We start from the raw sequence: 21,209 nt of genomic DNA, 5'->3' as shown, positions 1-21,209 counted from the left end.
GCCTGTGTGTCCGGAGCCTGTGCTCCGCAACGGGAGAGGCCACAGCAGTGAGAGGCCCGCGTACAGCAAAAAAAAAAAAAAAAAAAAAAAAAAATAGTACTTAAAATGAATACAATGTATGTCATTATTATTCTCACATAAAATGTAACCATAGCCAATGCCATGAAAAATTATTGTATTTCAACTGTAGGAACACTGTAATGACCAACATTCAAAAGTCCCACCCATTATTAAAAATTGTTCACGCATTTATTGATCTACCAGCCCCATCACATATCTCATCATGATGAAATTTTCATTCCCTGCTTGATAGTTGTTAAATTTTACAAATCTTAACAGGTTTATTCCTAGCAATACATATCTATCAATATGTAAACTACAGATTAATTATCTGATATTTATATGCAAAGGGAACTTTCATATTCTTTATTTGCTTATTTATCCATGTAGGTCAAGGCCTGTATTATGGATCTTACACCTTCCTAGAAATATGAAACATTGGAATCATCCTACTATTTAAGGTAATAGCCACAGCACTTATAGATTATGTCTTACCTTGGGGCTAAATATCCTTTTGAGGAACAACGGTCCACATTGGGTGTTAATGAATTAAATACAGTGGACAAACACATAGGTATGTGCTGACAGGGAGGAATGTTGTAGGCTACATATATTATCAATTGTATTGAATTGTCACACAAACAATGTCCGTATGCTGGTAGCATTCGACTTAAAGCAAGCAGTGACACATGTCATGAGTAGCTTGATAGGAAAAACATGATAAAACATATTATGAAGTAGTAATCATCTGTGAAGCAGAGTGAAAAAAATTGTCTCTTTCTGAGGGGTGCCAACTAAACAGGTAATTTATTTATTGTTTTTATTTATTTTATTATTGGGGTATAGTTGTTTTACAATGTTGTGTTAGTTTCTACTGTACAGTGGAGTTCCCTGTGCTATACAGCAGGTTCTTATTAGTTATCTGTTTTATACATATTAGTGTATATATGTCAATCCCAATCTCCCAATTTTAACAGGTAATCTAAAGGGTCAGTTTTTCTTACATCTTGCAACCATTTTGCCTCTTGGAAAATTCTTTCTAGGCATGTCTCAACTTCTCCAGAGGTGTTGATGAAAGCACAACAAGCAGTAAGAGCAGTAGCACAAACACCTCCTTGTTTAGCCAGTAGAGAATCTAAGGCAACCTGGTTATCTGATACTAATTGGGCTAAGAGATTTAGGGATGTCTGTAGTGCTTCAGTCTCTTTGGCTATTTGACCAACAGTGGCTGGTAAATTTCTGATCCTCTTTTTGTTCACATACACTCCTGCATTAGGAACCAAGATTCCCCAAAGATTCTGCCATGGGTGTCTTGGTATCTTGCTAACAGAGAAGAGAGACTCCATAAAGAAGAGAGAAAGGAGGTTCATCTATTTCCCGAGGTATAGACAATGGGGTATCATAATGTCCTAATAAACATAAACCTGCTATTTGTCAATTAAGGGCCAGAGGGAGGGGGTCCTTGGGTAAGTTCTGCTTGGTCCCTAAGGACGGAAAATAATATCAGACAAGGGATGGACATATTAATATGGTGAAGAGTTTAAACTTGAAAGTTTAGGTCAGAGGGAGGTTGGTCTGGGTGAGTGGTCACATTAGGAACATCTAAAAAGTCAGGGATAGGTATTTTGAGGGCCTAGCCCAGTAGCTGTACTTTGTGACAGCTTTACTAAAGAATTTTCTTTCCATCCTGAATATTGGGGCAAAAGTATAGCTAGAAGTAAAACAGTAACTTTCCATTTGGACAGGGAGACAAACATTTGGTAGACAGTTCAATTGAATTAGTAGGATGGATCTTAAAGGCCTGGCCCCGATTCTTGGGTCAGACGTCTATCATCACTGTTGTTGTCTTCCTCTTCTCGTCCTGGCTCGGTGGTTGTTTTAAGGTAAGTTCGAGATGAGCAGTCCCCTCTGTAGACCAGTCCAATGCAGAGACCCTTGTTAGGTGGGAAATGAGTTCAAGAGTTCATTCCCTTCGGTTTCACTGTGCATGAGCTAGTTAAGAGCACCTGGTAAAGGTGGGGCCTTCCGTTTAGGTTGGAAATAGTCCTTCAGATGATGTCTTTTACCAGTCTGCACAGTCTCCAAGGTGCAGGTCATGGAGCATCTGGTCTTCATCCAAAGATAAATCACAGTAATCAGACTCAGAAACAAGCTTCAGATATCCTTTTAATAATTCAATTAAACTTTACAATAACATAACAAAGCATCACCTTGAATGTAGGTCGTAAACACAAAACCTCAGGATATATAAAACCTCAATATCTGCAAAGGTATATTATTGAAACTTAATTTTTCTCTCTAAATTATCCTCATTTTGACCAAACATAGTCAAATTAAGACTAATTTTTCTGCAATAGAAGTCTGGTTTCAATACAATTGGCCTGATTATTTGCATAGGTGTAACTGATTGTATAGGCTCTTTTAAATTTAAATTTATTGGAACTTTTCCTAAGGGATCTCAGTTTGAACTTTTAAAAGGTCTCTCAAGGCCAGGAAAGCCATGACATTAGGTTCAACCTGCAATACCTATAGATTTAGGTGGATTCCTCTTTTCTCAATTTCCAAAGTATCTTGAGGTTCTTACAGAAAGTGGCCTTCCTTATTCACCTGGAAAGGCTGCTAGGAACCTAAGAGATTCCAAATTAAGGAGGAATCAGGTAGGGAGAAAAGATAAATGCTTCGATTCTTACAAAGGTCATAATTTACAAAGGTTATAATTATAACCTTACAAAGGTTATAATTTACCAAAAAATTAGCTTAAGGGAAAAGGTTCCCTTTTATCTGGAAAGCAAAGATTAAAAGCCAGTAATATTTCAGACTAAAAGGCATAAAAACCATAATCATATTTATCAGTTCACTCAATCCCACGTAATTAATTTTTGTTCTGCTTGAGTCAGTTTTTCCTTTAGTTTTGTTGACCTTGCCTGATGATTGAGGGTGATAGTGACAGTGATACTTTTAAGAAGTTTGAGAGATTTCTGTTAAAGTCTTGTAGGATTTGCGCAGTGAAGTGGATGCCTTGATCACTGGAGATTGTGGAAAGTATACGCAGGTGGAAAGCACATTTTCTAACCATTTCTTTTTTATTGTGAGGCAGCAATGGAAGGCTTTAACCCAGCGAATAAAAATGGGGTTTGCCAGGGAGCTGGGAAGAACGAAGCAGCTGTCTTGGGTTTCCTGTAGCCCTGACTGTTTAATTCACAGCTATTATTAACCCATCTTAATTTCTTCGATTTAGGAGCAGACTGTCGCCATGTTACAGGGATATCAGGATGGCAAAAGTCTGACAAGGAGGGGTTGATATTTTGTAGAAGCAGAATGGCCTTTATCTACTTGTGCCATAATCTTCACAGATCCTGTTGTTGCCTTGGCATGAAGGGGCACTTCCCTAAAACTTGGGTCCAGTCCCTTTACTGGGAGCCTCAATTTTGATGACATAGATTTCCAGGAATTTCATATAATTCTAGAACATTTATTTGACAATGTTTTCCATGAAACTTAATAAACCTAATAAGCATAATTAAATCTCTCTCTTTGAGACACTTCAGGACAGTATCAATCACTTTTCCTTTCTTCAGTCCTTTTACTGAAAACACACCTCTTATTTTCCTTGAATGAAATGTTTACCTAATTATTTCTACAAATTTAATTACGTATATGTTATAAGTTTTAACCCTTAAAAACCTTAATCCATAATGAAAACCAAGAAACAAGCAATTGCGAACTGTCACATTCGCATTTCCTGATTGGCAGGCTTACAAATATATTCCACAACCTCTAGAAGCATACATTTTCTCACAGCATGATTTCTTTTCTAAATGTGGTATAAGGCATGTGTCCAATAAACCTAAACATCTTTAGTTTTTCTCCAATAATGCAAATTAAGACATGCTTAGCAATGAATGCATATTTTTAGCTTAATTGGAAATGATCTGGATAGTCAGTTCCCATCATTTAATTTAATTTAGCAAAACTCCAAAGTTTCAAGTTACCAAAAATCTGGAGAAACTATTTTTAGGTAGAGGTACCATAAAACAATCATCTTTAAAGACTTCACCTAAAAACTTTTGTCACATTTATCTCTATTTCATCAGTTATGAATATATCATCATACCAAGTTAATTTTCTTGTTGACAGATTTTGTAACAGAGATAACATGAACTTACTGACATTTAGTAAACCTAGGTACCAAATAAAATATTATACCTAATGTTGATGACTCTAAAGACATGTCTGCATTAGTCACCAACAACTTTTCATTTACTGAAGATTAATCCTAGATCACATGATCCTTTTTAAATTTGGGTTTTTTTGTTATATTTAGAAATATTTGATTTTTAAGTGCTTATTCTTAACTCGGTAAAATAGAGCTCTTTCACAAATTCATTTTGATAATATCATCCGGAGGAAGAAACATATTTATAACATACACATAGGCATACTTAGATCCAGATAGACAAAGAGATCTCATAGTTTTCCTGCTTGAGTTTTAAAATGCCTTTTTTTCCCCTTCAGTTTTACATTCCACTAATTGAGCCAAGGCTGCAGTCTCAGGCAATGTGGGCTGTGTTTGCATTTCAAGGACATGATAAGAGTACAGCTTTAAATTTTCTCCTAGGAGTACTTTTTTTCTCTCAGTTTCAGAATTTTGAAAAGATGTTTTATTAAGCCAGCTTTCTTTAATTGTGCATGTAAATTTCAGTTTTAATGTCAAAAAAGGTTCCATCCTGGCTCTTTCAGTGTTGGATAAGTATTTGCAAGTACTAGCTCCAATACCAGTTGTAGAAGCCCGCTGAGTGCCAGTGGGAGCTGATAGGCTCTAGGAGCCTGATTTCCTGCTTTCTTTTAGCTTCACTTTATTATAAATTACAAATAAATTTAATTTTCCAATTTTAAGCCATATATATATATATATGGGGTATAGTTGTTTTACAGTGTTGTGTTAGTTTCTACTGTACAGTGAAGTGGAGTTCCCTGTGCTATACAGCAGGTTCTTATTAGTTATCTATTTTATACATATTAGTGTATATATGTCAATCCCAATCTCCCAATTTTAACAGGTAATCTAAAGGGATTTAGATATATTTAAATATATATTTAGATATATTTAAATATATATATATATATATATATTTTTTTTTTTTTTTTTTTTTTTTAAGTCAGCCAACCCAGTTCACTCAAATTCCTTCCAGGCCTTCCGCTTAGAAATTCCCTGGATCCTCTGCCTAGGAACCTCTTCACCTAGGAAATGTACTGGTACCCCCTTAAGACTCTAAGCCTTTAAGATAACAGCTCAAATAAAAGGCATGGAGCATCACTTAATACAAGGAGATCTGATTCTGAGGAAGAACTCACCGAATCACCTGAAGGACGCCCCGAAGCCAGAGGAGCTCAAGGGCCCACGCCTGGTCCCAAGCGCTGGTCCACAGTAGACTCCAGGTGACCTCAGGTGGGTTTATCTGCTGTCCTGCCAGGTGTGCCAAGTTTTGTCAGTGACGATCATCAATCTAGAATAGAAACAGAAAAGAGTTTTCATAGAGCCAGACTGAGGACCAAAGCCAGGGAGACAGCCTCTCTGACAGCTTCAGAGAAGCACGGTTTTCAGTACAGTTGTATATCTTGTCAGAACGAAGAACATTAAACAGGTCAGGGATACATTCCTTCAAGACTTCAAGAAGAAAACCCAAAACCCAAAACACATGTACACAGCGAGTCAGTGTGGCCTGGGCATCTGGGAAGGGAGTGTCATTGAAGGAGGACCGGCTTTGGCAGCACAGGAAAGCAGGCATTTAACCTTTACTTTTTATCATGGTCATGCTTCACTTCTGGTCAGTGTGCCCTTTCCTTTAATAATTACAGCAAGTGTACAATGTATGTTTGATAGGCTACAAATGGGCTGTTTTAGTGAGCATCCGATTTAAGTCATATATAAGCCAGAATGTCCCCGTCCCTCAACATGTGAAAATTTATTTTATCAACATCATAACAACACTCACTCTCGTCTTCCTATTTACGCCCAGCTCAGCTACCACAACACTGTCATTATCACACACACGACATAAAACACCTCTCATCACAGTCCTCATCCTCACCATCACAGTATCATGGGAGGTCTCCCGCCACTACCAGGGGTTTTACCCAAATGAATAATTATCCAAGAGGTAACAAAAATGATAACATTATTCTACCAACAAACACTAAGAGCCATCACAGCAGTTACTCAGCATATATGTCTACTTGCAGCTAACATACATCACTAAGTATATTTCCATCAATAAAAAACATAAAATGACAGTTGGAACATACAAAACAAATAGCCCTCCTATCATTACTAATCGTAATAGCCACACAGTTACTACCCTTAACACCCATTCTATCGGTGCTGGACTAAGAACTTAGGGTAGTTCACACCAAGAGCTTTCAAAACTGTAAGCAAGTGTAATTTATGTAATTCTTAAAAATAAGGATTGCAAGACTCTGTGCTACATCAATTGAATGCAAATTAAAGATTTTAAGCCCAATCCTTACTAGATTGATGAGCTTCCACCCCAGGAAATTTTAGAATGTGTATCTATAGATATCTATATAGATAGATAGATAGATATAGATATCTATATAGATAGATATAGATATCTATATTTGTATAACTGAGTCACTCCTGTACAGCAGAGATTGGCACAGCATTGTAAGTCAACTATACTTCAATAAAAAGATGAAAGAAAAGACATCTCAATGGACTATCAAATCAGCTTATGCTCACACATAACTGGTTTCATGCATTTTTTTTTTTTTTTTTTTTTTTGCGGTACACGGGCCTCTCACTGCTGCAGCCTCTCCCGTTGCGGAGCACAGACTCCGGACGCGCAGGCTCAGTGGCCGTGGCTCACGGGCCCATCCGCTCCGCGGCATGTGGGATCCTCCCAGACCGGGGCACGAACCCGTATCCCCTGCATCGTCAGGCGGACTCTCAACCACTGAGCCACCAGGGAAGCCCCCCAGGAGATTTTATACCTCATGAACACTTCGTACTAAAACTAGCCCAAACCTCCCACCAAATTCAACTATCATAAGTAAAGACTCATTTAGCATCTATGTATAGAAGGTAGAAATTTAAATCTGGTGCTATAGATAAAGTTCTATAAGGGAATGATGAAAGAAGTTAAATACCCTGAAACCAGAGGAGCTACTTATGAACAGTTTATAAGAAAAACCCATCCATATGGCAAAATAGGGAGATTTATGAGTAGAGCTGATAAGCCTTATAAGCCTGGTGATGGTTGTTCAGAAAAGAACTTTAGTTCAATTTTAAATATTACTTTAAAAACATAATTTTAACGTAATTTTAAATGTTATTCAAAAATGGTCCAGCTTTTTAGATACAGAATACAACCTTCCCTAGAGAGTAGCATATACAATACCACGGTTGGCTTAAAAGCAGCCACCAGTTAAGAAAGCATTAAGCATTCAAGGTCAACCACACAGTCACCTTAATACCAATAATAAATAAATCAACTGCTAATTTAATACTGGACTAATCAATTAATAGAAGCAATACTGTTCATATGAGTAACAAGAAATATTTCTCCTTGCATAAGCTTATATCAGAATTTATAACCCACTGACAGTTAACAGTAAAGTAAAACTAAACCAATACCTAATTACTTATTAAAACAATTGTTAACCCAGCACAGGCATGCATTTAAGATTAAAAAAGTAAATGGAACTCAGCAATCACAATTCCTGCCTGTTTACCAAAAACATTACCTCTAGTACTTCTAGTATTAGAGACACTGGCTGCCCAGTGACATCGCTTTAACTGTCATGGGATCCTGAGTGTGGAAAGGTAGCATAGTCATTTGTTCTCTAAATAAGGACTTGGACTTGCAAGAATGGCCACGTGAGTTTTACCGTGTCTTTTAATCAGTGAAATTGACCTTCCCAGGAAGAGGTGGGAATAATAGGAGAAAATCCTATGGAGCATTAATTAATTAATCCAAAAAAAAAAAAAAGCCTGAACCTTAAGGGATAACATAGCTTTTAATCGATTAACAATTTTGGTTGGGGTGACCTTGGAGAACAAAACCACCTCTCAGTGATTAAAATTTAGAACCACTAGTCAAAGTGCTTTATCACCTGTTGTTCTAAAACACTGATCAACGGAACAAGTTATACTAGGGATAACAGTGTGATCGTATTCTAGAGTTCTAGACAATAGGGTTTATGACCTTGATGTTGGATCAGGACATTTCAGTGGTATAACTGCTATTAATGGTCTGTTCAACGATTAAAGTCCTATCTGATCGGAGCTCAGACTGGAGTCATCCTGGTTGGTTTCTGTCTATTATAAATTTCTCCCAGTATGAATGGACAAGGGAAATAAGACCTATTTTACAAGATGCCTTCAAACTAATTGATAGTAAAATCTCAATTGAATTAATTTATCATACCCTACTGTAGTCAGGGTTTGTTAGGGTTTGCAGAGCCCAGCAACTGCATAAAACTTAATCTGCAGAGGTAAGTCCTCTTCCTAAGAATATGTTTATCATCATTCTTTCACTAATTACCCAATTTTGCTCGCTATAGCATTCCTTACATTAACTGAATGGAAAATCCTAGGCTATATACAAATCCAGAAAGGGCCAAAAATCATCAGCCACTATGGATTATTACAAACCATTGCTGAGGCAGTCAAATTATTTATTAAAGAACCACTATGACCATCAACATCATCAATTTATATATTATTGCCCCAATGCTAGCCATAATCCTGGCTCTAACAACATGAATCCCTCTTCCCATATCTTATGCACTAATTAATATAAATGTAGGCATACTATTGATATTAGCCATATAAACCCTAGCCATTCTATCCTCTGATCTGGATGAGCTTCAGATTCAAAATACTCATTGGAGCTCTACGGGCAGTATGAAGTAACGTTAGCATTTATTCTCTTCTCAGTCCTACTGATAAATGGATCATTTACACTTTCAACAGTAATTATTACACAAGAACAAGTATGACTAATTTTATCCTGACCCCTACCCTCAATTTGATTATCTCTGTACTAGCAGAAATCCAATGGAGCCCCATGCAATTTAACAGAAGTAGAGTCAAAACCTGTGTTTGGCTCCAATGTAGAAAACGCAGCAGGCCCACTCACCCCGTCCTTCCCAGAGAATATGTCAACTTCATTATAAAAAACATTTCCACAACAATCTGTTTTTAGGAGTACTTCACAACTCCTACGTGCCAGGATTATATACAGCCCAAGTCATCATTAAAACACATCTAACAGTCTACTTTCTATGGATTTGAGCATCCTACCCATCATTTTGATATGATCAACTTACACATCTCTTAGAAAAATTTTTTTACTACTAACATCAGTGCTCCGTATATGAGAGGTTTCATTACTTGTCATCATACCAGGCAACCCACCACAAACTTAAGAAATATGTCTGACAAAAGAGTTACTTTGCTAGAGAAAATGACAGAGGTTTAGATGCTCTTATTCCTGGAAGTGAACTTACTCCCAAGAATTTTATGTTCCCCACCACGTTACACCACATGCTGTATAGTACGGTTCTCTAAGTAAGCTTCAGGCCCATACCCCCAAAATACTGTCGTATATCCTTCCTGTACTGATAAACTCTATGGCTTTTATGGTCATTCTACTGCCCATTATCTCAGGAAACATAATTGTAGTAACAAGCTCATGCTGGTTAATGGTATCCCCATTCTAATAAAAAACATGAACCCATAAGCTATAGAAGCATCCAACAATTATTTTCTAAAACAATCCACCATGTCAATACTACTTATAATGGCTATTATTATTAATCTAATATATTTTGGTCAAGGAACACAGTGAATTACAAAAATCTTTAATCCAGCAGCATCCACCCTCATGACAATCGCCCTTGTCACAAAAGTAGGAGTTTCCCCATTTCACTTCTGAGTGCCTGAAGTCACACAAGGCATCCCATGAACAGCAGGCCTGACGCTATTAACGTGACAAAATTGCACCCCTCTCGGTTTTATACCACATGTCACCATCCATCACCCTAAACATACTATTAATCACAGTGATATTATGAATCATAATTGGAGGCTGAGGCAGACTTAGCCATACTCACCTAGAAAAAACTATAGCTTCCTCATCAATTGCCCATATAGGATGCATAACAGCTATTATAATGTATATTCCAATTATAACAATCCTAAACATACTAATTTATATCATAACAACACTATCTTCTTACTATTTATGCCCAGATCATGTACTACAACAGTATCATTATCACACACATGAGATAAAACACCTCCCGTCACAATCCTTTTCCTCACCATTATAGTATCGTTAGGAGGTAGCCCACCACTATCACGGTTTTTACCCAGATGAATAATTATCCAAGAGGTAACAAAAATGATAACATCATTCTACCAACACTAATAGCCCTCATAGCAGTACTCAGCATATATTTCTACTTGCAGCCAACATACTCCACATCACTAACTATATTCCCTTCGATAAACAACACAAAAGTAAAAAAAAAAATTGGACATACAAAACAGATAACCTTCCTATCATTACTAATTGTAATATCCACTCAATGACTACCCTTAATACCGATTCTATCCATGCTGCACTAGGAATTTAGGGTAGTTCAGACCAAGAGCCTTCAAAACCCTAAACAAGTACAACTTACTTAATTTTTTTTTTTTTTTTTTGCGTTATGCAGGCCTCTCACTGTTGTGGCCTCTCCCGTTGTGGAGCGCAGGCTCAGCGGCCATGGCTCATGGGCCTAGCCGCTCCGCGGCATGTGGGATCCTCCCGGACCGGGGCACGAACCCATGTCCCCTGCACCAGCAGGCGGACTCTCAACCACTGCACCACCAGGGAAGCCCCAGTTTCTAAAAATAAGGATTGCAGGACTCTATCCTATATCAGTTGAATGCAAATCAAAGATTTTAATTAAGCCACATCCTTATGAGATTGATGAGCTTCCACCCCAGGAAATGTTAGTTCACAGGTAAACCCTCTAGTCAATTGGCTTCAATCTACTACTCCCGTGTTCAAGGAAAAAAAAAAAGGCAGGAAAAGCACCAGCAGAGTTGAACTGCTTTTTTGAATTTGCAATTCAATGTGTTGATTTATCACAGAGTTTGCCAAAAAGGACTCAATCTCTGTCTTTAGATTTGCAGTCTAATGCTAGCTCATTTTACCTCTGTTCATAAACTGATTATCTGCTATAAATCACAAAGATATTGGCACTTTATATTTACTATTTGGTGCTTGAGCTGGAGTAGCAGGCACCAACTCCAGTCTGTTAATCCAGTCTGAGCTATGCTAATCTGGAGCGCTACTTGGAGATGACCAAATCTGTAACGTAGTCATACAGTCCCTGCACATGTAATAATTTTCTTTATAGTTGTACCCATTATGATTGCAGGGTTTGAAAACTGACTTGTGACCCACAGCAAGCATCGTACTCAATGGTGAAAAACTGAAAGCATTTCCACTAAGATCAGGAACAAGACAAGGGTGTCCACTCTCGCCACTCTTATTCAACATAGTTATGGAAGTCCTAGTCATGGCAATCAGAGGAGAAAAAGAAAAGGAATACAAATTGGAAAACAAGAAGTAAAACTGTCACTCCTTGCAGATGACATGATACTATGCATAGAAAATCCTAAAGATGCCACCAGAAAACTACTAGAACTAATCAATGAATTTGGTACAGTTGCAGGATACAAAGTTAATGCACAGAAATCTCTGGCATTCCTATACACCAACAATGAAAAATCAGAAAGAGAAATTAAGAAAACACTCACATTTAACACTGCAACAAAAATAATAAAATATCTAGGAATAAACCTGCCTAAGGAGGCGAAAGAGTTGTAGTCAGAAAACTATAAAACACTGATGAAAGAAATCAAAGATGACATAGACAGATGGAAAGGTATACCATGTTCTTGGATTGGAAGAATCAATATTGTGAAAATGACTATAGCACCCAAAGCAATCTACAGATTCAGTGCAATCCCTATCAAACTATCAATGGCATTCTTCACAGAATGAGAAGAAAAAATTTTACAATTCGTATGGGAACACAAAAGACCCAGAATAGCCAAAGCAACCTTGAGAAAGAAAAATGGAGCTGGAGGAATCAGGCTCCCTGACTTCAAATTACACTACAAAGCTACAGTAATCAAAGACAGTATGGTACTGGCACAAAAATAGAAATATAGATCAATGGAACAGGATAGAAAGCCCAGAGATAAACCCACACATATATGGGCACCTAATTTATGAAAAGGAGGCAAGAGTATACAATGGAGAAAAGACAGCCTCTTCAATAAGTGGTGCTGGGAAAACTGGACAGCTACATGTAAAAGAATGAAATTAGAACACTACCTAACACCATACACAAAAACTCCAAATGGATTAAAGACTTAAACGTAAGACAAGACACTATAAAACTCTTAGAGGAAACATAGGAAAAACAATCTTTGACATAAACCACAGCAAGATCTTTTGACGCACCTCTAGAGTAACAGAAATAAAAACAAAAATAAACAAATGGGACTTAATTAAACTTAAAAGCTTTTGCACAGCAAAGGAAACCATAAGCAAGACAAAAAGACAACCCTCAGAATGGGAGAAAATATTTGCAAATGAAACAACAAAGGATTAATCTCCAAAATATACAAACAGCTCATGGAGCTCAATATCAAAAAAACAAAAATCCAGTTAAAAAATGGGGGGCTTCCCTGGTGGTGCAGTGGTTGAGAGTCCGCCTGCCGATGAAGGGGACACGGGTTTGTGCCCTGGTCCGGGAAGATCCCACATGCCACAGAGCGGCTAGGCCTGTGAGCCATGGCCGCTGAGCCTGTGTGTCTGGAGCCTGTGCTCCGCAACGAGAGAGACCGCAACAGGGAGAGGCCCGCGTACTGAAAAAAAAAAAAAAAAAAAAGGCAGAAGACCTAAATAGACATTTCACTAAGGAAGACATACAGATGGCAAAGAGGCATATGAAAAGATGCTCAACATCAGTAATTATTAGAGAAATACAAATCAAAACTACAATGAGGTATCACCTCACACTGGTCAGAATGGTCATTATCAAAAAATCTAGAAACAATAAATGCTGGAGAGGGTGTGGTGAAAAAGGAACCCTCCTGCACTGTCGGTAGGAATGTAAAGTGATACAACCACTATGGAGAACAGTATAGAGGTTCCTTAAAAAACTAAAAATAGAACTACCATATGACCCAGCAATCCCACTACTGGGCATATACCCTGAGAAAACCATAATTCAAAAAGAGACATGTACCACAATGTTCACTGCAACACTATTTACAATAGCCAGGACATGGAAGCAACCTAAGTGTCCATTGACAGATGAATGGATAAAGAAGATGTGGCACATATATACAATGGGATATTAGACATAAAAAGAAACGAAATTGAGTTATTTGCAGTGAGGTGGATGGACCTAGAGTCTGTCATACAGAGTGAAGTAAGAAAGAGAAAAACAAATACCATACGCTAATCTAAAAAAAAAAAAAAGTACTGATGAACCTAGTTGCAGGGCAGGAATAAAGAGGTAGACATAGAAAATGGTCTTGAGGACATGGGTTGGAAGGCGAAGCTGGGCTGAAGTGAGAGTAGCATCAACATATACACACTACCAAATGTAAAACAGATAGCTAGTGGGAAGCAGCTGCATAGCACAGGGAGATCAGCTCAGTGCTTTGCAATGACCTAGAGGGGTGGGATAGGGAGGGTGGGAGGGAGGGTCAAGAGGGAGGGGATATGGGGACCTATGTATGCATATGGCTGATTCACTTTGGTGTACAACAGAAACTAACAGTATTGTGAAGCAGTTATACTCCAATAAAGATCTATGAAAAAAAAACAAAAAAGCTGACTTGTGCCACTAATAACTGGGGCACCTGATAGAGCATTTCCCCGAATAAATCATGTAAACTTTTGACTACTTCCCCCATCATTCTTACTCCTACTCATATCACCGGTAGTAGAAGCTGGTTCTGGTACCAGTGGAACCGTACATTCAGCTCTAGCCAGCAATGTGGCCCACGCAGGTGCCTCCGTCGACCTAACCATTTTCTCCTTTACATCGAGCAGGGTCTCTTCAATTCTTGGTGCTATTACTTTTATTACTATAGTCTTTAATATAAAACCAGCAGTCATATCCCAATACCAAACACCATTATTTGTTTAATCTTCCCCAACTCTAGCCATATTACTATAATTACCACTCTCAGTCCGAGCAGCCAGAATTGACATACTGTTAAGAGATAGAAATCTCAACACTACTTTTTTTGACCCGTCAGGAGGAGACCGAATCCTATACCAACACCTATTTTGGTTCTTTGGTCACCCTGAAGTCTGTATTCATGGCCTACCAGGGTTTGTTATAATCTCACATATCATTACCTACTATTTAGGACAAAAAGTGCCTTTCAGCTATTCGGGAATGGCTTGAGTCATGTTCACTGGCTTTTTAGGATTTCTCTTGTAGGCCCATCATATGTTTACCATAGGGATAGCTGTCGACTCAGGAGCACACTTTTCATCAGCTACCGTAATTACTTCTATCCCTGCAGGAGCAAAAGTATTTAGCTGATCAGCAACTCTTCACGGAGGTAATATTACGTGACCTCTCACCAGTATTATGAGCTTTAGGCTTTAGTTTTCTTTTTACAGTAGGTGGTTTGACAGGAATCATCTCAGCCAACTCATCCCCGGACATTGTTCTCCATGATACATACTATGTAGTAGCACACTTCCATGACGTAGTGTCCATGGGAGCCGTCTTCACTGTTATAGGAGGCTTCCTACACTGATTCCAACGATTCTCATGTTATACAGTTAACTCAGCATGAGCAAACATTCACAAGTATATTTGTAGTAGTAAATATGACTTCTTGCAGCACTTTCTCGGCCTCTCAGGGAGGTCACTACATTAGTCTGAGTACCCTGAGGCACACACAACATGAAGTGTTTTGTCTTTAGGCTCATTCGTCTCAGTAGCAGCAGTAATGCTAATAACCTTCATACTTTGAAAAGCATTTGCGTCTAAACAAGAAGTCTCAGCAGTGGAAACTGCTATTCCTAACCTAGAATGGTTGCACGGATGCCCTCCACTATATCCTATGTTTGAAGATCCTACCTATGTAAATGTAAAATAAGGAAGGAAGGACTCAAATCCTTTTCAACCAGTTTCAATCCAACACCATAACCATATGTCTTTCTCAATAAAGGAGATAAAAGTAAAAAGTGATATAATTTTGTCAAAGTTAAATCATAGGCTAAAATCCTATATATCACTAAGGCATATCCATTTCATCTAGGGTCTCAAGATGCAACATCACCGATTATGGAAGAACTTTTACATTTTCATGATCACGCATTAATAATCATTTTCTTGGATAAGTTCTCTAGTCCTCTAAATTTCACTAATACTGACAACTAAACTGACCCATATACCTACGACAGATGCACAGGTAGAGAAAAGCTGAACAATTTACCAGCCATCACTGTAATCTTAATTGCCCTATCATCACTGTGAATCCTTTACATGATACATGAAATCAATAACTCTTCCCAAACCATAAAACTATGGCTCAGAAATGACACTGATGCTACAAATACACAGATTATGAAGATATAAATGTTGACTCCTCTGTAATCCCCACATCAGAGCTAAAACCAGGAGAATTATGACTAATAGAAGTCAACAACCGAGTAGTTAGAGATAGTCATTGAATATTAGTTTCATCTGAAAATGTTTTACACTCCTGAGCTGTTCCTCCTTTAGGCCTAAAAAGAGCTGCTCTCCCAGGACGCCTAAATTAAAGAATCCTAATATCGACAGGACCAGGCCTATGTTGTGGACAATGATCAGTAGAGCTCGTTTTCCTGAGTTCAAAGACGGGACTGAGGGAGATGGCTGAGACATGGGGTGAGTCTGGAGCCCATGGAGATGCACTCTCCAAGCTCCAAGATAGGAATGGGGCCTCGGGGGTCCCAGGCCACCCACCGCGCCCTCCCAAGCAGGATCTCAGCAACATTCCCTGTCAGTGATGAGGCGGCCTGAGCACCTGTCACGGCCCCAATGCTGTGACCTGTGTGGGCCCCAAGCTCTTGGGACCACACCCCACACTCTGTGGGTCAGCCCTGTAGGATCTTCTCTGCCACAGGAGCAGCGACCACCCCAGCAAGCAGGCCCCTCCCAGGAGCCCAGAACAGACAGCAGTGACGCAGATGAGGCCGAGCCCAAGAAATGGAACCAGAGGGCCCAACAGGGAGCTGGTCAGGTCCCAGCTCATCAGCACCCCAGACACCCTTGTCCCTCGTACACCCCCTCCCTCATACAGCCGCCCGAAATGCAGATTCTTCAGACGCAAAGGGGCAGGGCTTCAGACTGAAAGCTCTTCCAAGATGAGCCGTCAGCGAACACGGCAGGATCCCACTCGGATGGGGGCCCTGGTGTCCACAACTCAGGGACCAAAGTGGACGTCGGTGCCGGGGCTGTGGGAAGGGGTGGGGAGTGCAATGTTGTGGAATGTGGTTTGGCAAGATGCAAAGTTCTAGGGATGGTGGTGATGGCTCCGCAAGAAGGTGAATAGATCTGATGCCTCAGAAACTTGCACGTAAAATGGTGATGATGGTGAAGGGTATGTGACGTGTGTTATTTTGCTTAAAATAAATTTTAAAAATGATTCCTTGTTCATTGAGATTCCATTTCGACTCCCCTTCATCACAAATGTCGGAGGCCCAGACACAGTCCCCCACCTTAGGGGCCATCATGGTACCCTCACAAAGCACGTGGGGGACCATTCTTAGGGGGGGCTAGTCTGTGCTCACCTGAGTCTTGTCCAGGGGGACCCAGGCAGTGGTGACCCCCATGGATTAGATAGATGGTATGCTATGATATTAATATGCTTCTGTAACCAAGCAGGACCCTATGGAGCCTTCCCAGAACAGTGCCCCCTGCCCCACGTCCTCTGCCTGCCTCTGGTCTATAGAAAGACTTTAGTCTCCCAGCTTCCCCGAGTTCCAAAGACTACATTTAATCAGAGAAATGAGAAAATGCGGAGGGAAAACAGCCAAACAAGACAACATAATAATACTTCAGCCATTAAACAAAGCCAAGAACCTCTGGTTCCTCCTCGAGGGCTGTAGATAATATTCTGAGCCATGGCCTTCAAGCTGTTTTGCAGATACTGAAGCCCCTACCAGGTGGGAGAAGTTAACTGCATGCTGCCCACAAGCACGTAGACCCCAGACCAGCTGGAACCAGAAGGCTGATGATGCTGACTCACCACCAGCTAATCAGAAGGGTGTCCATCAGCTGACCACACACCCCACAACCCCCCTCCCTCACCCTGTCTTTAACAACCTTTCCCAGAAAGCCTTAGGGGAGTTTGGGCCTTTTAAGCATAAGCTGCCCTGGACTCCTTGCTTGGCGCCTGCAGTGAAAGCTGTACCACAGCCCAGGGTCAGTAGATTGGCTTTACTGCACGCAGGTGAGTGGACCCGAGTTTGGTTTGGAAGCAGTACCACCAAGGGTTACTTGTCACTCGGCAGAACACGGAGCAGCAACCTGCGCAAAGGTTCCTGTCCTCGTATGAATGTGACAAGATTAAGAGGAGAAGAAGGACCACAGGTTAGTTACAGCAACACCCTCAGTTCAGATGTTAGAAATCTCAGAGGACAAGAACCACTGCAGAGGCCAAGAGCACATAGGGGGCCTCCCGTCCACGTGATGGGGAGAGACCACACAGTCCCCAAACCCCGCGCCTGGGGTCACACGTCCCCTTGGTCAGGACACCACGGCCCTGCTGGTTGGCCCCCTAATGTGGAAACGAGCTGGGTTCCTGGGACCTCCTGCGATGGCAGAAGAAGCGTAGGATTGGTCTCCTCTCCCCACACTTATCCCAGAGAAGTCCTCCTCTTTTCACTTTGGTTCTGTGATATTTTAACAGTTTTTAAAGCTTTCATGATAAGTTGAACACGCTACCTTGGTTCTGCCAGGCTCAGTCCTTTCTTGGCTCGCCGAGGTGTTGAGAAAACACACGGGACGGCAGGGCTGCAAGCCGAGGGGCAGCTCTGGTCTCTGCTGAGTAGCGATGGTTGGCCGGAAGTAGAGTACAGCAGCAGCCTCACCTGCTCCCCATCAGCCTTTTGCCCAATCCGTGTGCCCTGCAATCAGTTCACCAGCTAAACCTGCCTGCCTACTCACCATGCACGGGCTGGTAAATTGGGATAATTTCCAGGTAGCCCACCTGAGAAGTCTCTACGAGGCCCAGGGAAGGTGAACCTTATGGGGGTAAAGCAAGGCCCTGAGCACAGCACTGACCCCTGGGAGGGCCAGGTAACCACAGTTGGAGCACAGCGCTGCTGCCTAGACAAGCCCACCTGAGTCCCAGACCCCAGACATCTAAGCACTGACATTCAGACACAGGTACCGAGCTTTCCAGGACTGAGGCCAGGACAGGTCTCTACCCTGGTCTCCATAGTCCTAGCATACACAGAACACAGGTCTAAATGTTCTCATGATAGACAGCACATGGTCAGGTCTAAACGTACTCAGTGTAGACAGGACATGGAGAGGTCTAAGCCTGCCGTGTAGACAGAACTTGGTCAGGTTTAAACTAGCTTAGGGCTGATCTCACAGGAGGTACAGGTCACACACATGGGTCTCTCACCTTTGGACAGGGGGCTCACCCCCGTGTGGGAAGTACGATGTACATTTCTTGGAGAATAAATCAACATCGGGCTCCACACTTCATCCACATCAGGAAACTGAACAAAATCTTTGTCATTAAACATTTCAACAGGCAAAACAAAAATGTTGCCAATTTCTCTGGCCACGTGATGGTCAGGATCCAGGGCTGAGCCTGGAGTTTCTTGTAGTGCGGCCCCGTCTCCTGCAAGGACAGACAGGAAGTGGCCTGATTCCAGCGTCCCAGGCTTCCAGCTGGAGGCGGCCGCACTGGAAGCCCGGGCGGGACAGTCCATTCTGTGGGCCAGTTGTGGGTGGAGTCTGGTCAGGGCCGCCGAGAGCCCTGCACTCAGGTCCTGCTTCCTGGCAGCGTGGTGGTGGGGGCGGCTGGTGTCCCCTACGGCTCCTGGCCAGGTGACATCACGCCCCGGGGTTGACAGGGGCACGGGCACCGAGCTGTCTTTGAGGGGAAACACGGGGAGAGGTTGGGGCACAGAAGCCGTCTGAGTGGAGAGCCCACTGGCAAGCTCCTCACGCACTGGCCCATTTCCACCCAGTGACCTGCCTGCCTGTCGAAGTTCTGGGGCGTGGCACCCTCTCTGCCACCCACCTGTAAGTCTCCCGAGCGTGCTATTCTAATAAATCATTTCTCATGTATCACTTTGCCTCTCGCTGAATTCTTTCTGCACTGAGACATAAAGAACCCTGCTCCCCGGAGCCCCTGAAATGCCACCCAGTGGTTTCACAACCCTGACCTCAATTCTACCTCTCTGGTGTTTGCAGACGTTTTGGTGTCTCACCTGTTTCAACCTGGGGTTGCTTTTCCAGACTTCTGCTGTTTGACTCATAGATGTTTTCAAAATGATCCATAGACAAAGACATCTCCTTGGTCCTTCAATTCCAGAAAACTTGGTAGAAGTGTTAAAATAAATAGTATGTCTTTTATGGACATGATCTTAAAACAACTCAATCTACTCTTACTTTATATGTTTAAAGGCATCTTAATTAGGAAGGCATAGGTCAGAGATGACATGTTTATTCATTTTTGAGAAAACACCCTAGTGACTTTCGATGCCAGTTTCCCTCAAATCTCATTGAATTCATGGCAAACTCAGCCATCTGCTCTGGTAGTAAAGACCTAAACGCACGAACAAAACAAAAGGTCAACAACCAGCGAAGGACTGGTGGAAGGACAGCTTACATTGAGCGCTTATAAAATAATGTCAGTAAGAAATATAGCACCATTATTTTAAATTAAATTTGTAACAGTCTTCAAAGTTACTGTGCTCAAGGCTGTAGTCTTGTTTGCTTTTTATTACCCTAGACTGAATGATTATATTCTTTTACAAATGACAGAAAAACACTTTAAAATATCAAGTGTACTTAACTATTTTCAAGTTTATAAAAGAAACAAATATTTTAACACTTTAGTTCTGCTCAATTAAGTAAATAAATTACACATATGTATTTTGTTATTTATCTCTCTTTGGGATTCTGGAGAAGAATTCTGGAAAAGTGTATTCTTTTTCAGAATGAAAATATATTCCTGAGATTGGCAAGCATATTAGTTGTTATTTGCAAACCTAAAATATTCTTAAAAGCTTGGCACCCTGACCTTTGTGGCTCCATTGGTTCCATTTGTGTTCAGATTTTCTTGCTAGAAACAAGCTGTCATTTTAAATTAATTTCTCCTAATTGAGTTCAAGTTGTTATACTATGAATGAAAAGCCACATTAAAAAAAAAATTCCTGGAAACAATTACTGACTCAAAGAGGCTGTAAGCTGCATATACTTTTTCTTATGACAGTTTCATTTTTCTCCCTGAAGAAACCTGAAAACAATAGGCCCACTGATCTTTTTGCTGTTCTGTTCAGGCTGAGCTAAACTGAAATTTATATTCTTATCAACAATAACAGTTTTTGAGTTTTGAGGTGTCATACCAGGGTAACAAAGCTTACCCTACCTTATTCCTTTAAAACTGGTAACATGACATAATGTGAATATAACGGGTTTGTAATTAGGCAGACAGGCAAATGCGGTTTTAAATCCTACCTCCTTGCTCGTTCTGTGGCTTAGAAAGGTACTCTATGAGCCTCAGTTTCCTCACGAATGTGTGAAACATGGAAAATAATAGCCAGTACGTAGGTTTGTGGTGAGGTAAAGTAAGACCGCATAGTTGAAGTGACTTTTTTGCACTTAGTAAATGTGCAATTTGTGCGTCATTACAGCCATAAAGGGACATTAGCTATTTAATTGAGGGTAATGAGAATAGAGATAAATTTGGTTAGAATACACACAAATGCATTTATAATCAGATACATAAATATAAATCTTAGATACATATATAAATCAACCTTATATATATGATTTATTTTCAAGGTCGCCCAATG

The 21,209-nt window shown here is 40.5% G+C and overlaps 1 long non-coding RNA gene across 1 annotated transcript; it reads left to right on the top strand.

The window, feature by feature from the left end:
- Positions 1-450: 450 nt before the first annotated feature.
- On the top strand, positions 451-11,638 carry LOC309801675. Its single transcript, XR_014293633.1, has 4 exons — positions 451-521; positions 1,337-1,442; positions 5,253-5,509; positions 11,515-11,638. It is a non-coding gene; the product is annotated as an uncharacterized lncRNA (long non-coding RNA).
- Positions 11,639-21,209: the final 9,571 nt, after the last annotated feature.

Source organism: Mesoplodon mirus (assembly GCF_964341445.2).
Source record: "Mesoplodon mirus genome assembly, chromosome: 1".
NCBI lineage: Eukaryota > Metazoa > Chordata > Mammalia > Artiodactyla > Ziphiidae > Mesoplodon > Mesoplodon mirus.
This window is presented reverse-complemented; position numbering and strand designations above follow the sequence as displayed.